The sequence below is a fragment of the Dermacentor andersoni genome, chromosome 10 (genome assembly GCF_023375885.2).
Source record: "Dermacentor andersoni chromosome 10, qqDerAnde1_hic_scaffold, whole genome shotgun sequence".
In the NCBI taxonomy this organism is placed as follows: Eukaryota; Metazoa; Arthropoda; class Arachnida; order Ixodida; family Ixodidae; genus Dermacentor; species Dermacentor andersoni.
The window spans coordinates 66,956,310-66,958,324 of record NC_092823.1 but is presented as its reverse complement, the minus strand read 5'-3'; positions in this window follow the sequence as shown (position 1 = coordinate 66,958,324).

Sequence of the window (2,015 nt, the reverse complement as noted above, 5' to 3'; positions counted from 1 at the left end):
GCCTGATTACGCCCACTGCAGGGCAAAGGCCTCTCCCATACTTCTCCAACTACCCCGGTCATGTACTAATTGTGGCCATGTTGACCCTCCAAACTTCCTAATCTCATCTGCCCACCTAACTTTCTGTCGCCCCCTGCTACGCTTCCCTTCCCTCGGAATCCAGTCCGTAACCCTTAATGACCATCGGTTATCTTCCCTCCTCATTACATGTCCTGCCCATGCCCATTTCTTTTTCTTGATTTCAACTAAGATGTCATTAACGCGCGTTTGTTCCCTCACCCAATCTGCTCTTTTCTTATCCCTTAACGTTACACCTATCATTTTTCTTTCCATAGCTCGTTGCGTCGTCCTCAATTTAAGTAGAACCCTTTTCGTAAGCCTCCAGGTTTCTGCCCCGTACGTGAGTACTGGTAAGACACAGCTGTTATACACTTTTCTCTTGAGGGATAATGGCAACCTGCTGTTCATGATCTGCGAATGCCTGCCAAACGCACCCCAGCCCATTCTTATTCTTCTGATTATTTCACTCTCATGATCTGGATCAGCAGTCACTACCTGTCCTAAGTAGATGTATTCTCTTACCACTTCCAGTGCCTCGCTACCTATCGTAAACTGCTGTTCCCTTCCGAGACTGTTAAACATTACTTTAGTTTTCTGCAGATTCATTTTTAGTCCCACCCTTCTGCTCTGCCTCTCCAGATCAGTGAGCATGCATTGCAGTTGGTCCCCTGAGTTACTAAGCAAGGCAATATCATCAGCGAAGCGCAAGTTACTAAGGTATTCTCCATTTACTCTTATCCCCAATTCTTCCCAATCCAGGTCTCTGAATACCTCCTGTAAACACGCTGTGAATAGCATTGGAGAGATCGTATCTCCCTGCCTGACGCCTTTCTTTATTGGGATTTTGTTGCTTTCTTTATGGAGGAGTACAGTGGCTGTGGAGCCGCTATAGATATCTTTCAGTATTTTTACATACGGCTCGTCTACACCCTGATTCCGCAATGCCTCCATGACTGCTGAGGTTTCGACTGAATCAAACGCTTTCTCGTAATCAATGAAAGCTATATATAATGGTTGGTTATATTCCGCACATTTCTCTATCACCTGATTGATAGTGTGAATATGATCTATTGTTGAGTAGCCTTTACGGAATCCTGCCTGGTCCTTTGGTTGACGGAAGTCTAAGGTGTTCCGGATTCTATTTGCAATTACCTTAGTAAATACTTTGTAGGCAACGGACAGTAAGCTAATCGGTCTATAATTTTTCAAGTCTTTGGCGTCGCCTTTCTTATGGATTAGGATTATGTTAGCGTTCTTCCAAGATTCCGGTACGCTCGAGGTCTTGAGGCATTGCGTATAGAGGCTGGCCAGTTTTTCTAGAACAATCTGCCCACCATCCTTCAGCAAATCTGCTGTTACCTGATCCTCCCCAGCTGCCTTCCCCCTTTGCATAGCTCCCAAGGCTTTCTTTACTTCTTCCGGCGTTACTTCTGGGATATCGAATTCCTCTAGATTATTCTCTCTTCCATTATCATCGTGGGTGCCACTCGTACTGTATAAATCTCTATAGAACTCCTCAGCCACTTGAACTATCTCATCCATATTAGTAATGATATTGCCGGCTTTGTCTCTTAGCGCATACATCTGATTCTTGCCAATTCCTAGTTTCTTCTTCACTGCTTTTAGGCTTCCTCCGTTCCTGAGAGCTTGTTCAATTCTATCCATGTTATACTTCCTTATGTCAGCTGTCTTACGCTTGTTGATTAACTTCGAAAGTTCTGCCAGTTCTATTCTAGCTGTAGGGTTAGAGGCTTTCATACATTGGCGTTTCTTGATCAGATCTTTCGTCTCCTGCGATAGCTTACTGGTATCCTGTCTAACGGAGTTACCACCGACTTCTATTGCACACTCCTTAATGATGCCCACAAGATTGTCGTTCATTGCTTCAATACTAAGATCCTCTTCGTGGCTTAAAGCCGAATACCTGTTCTGTAGCTTGATCTGGAATTCCTCTA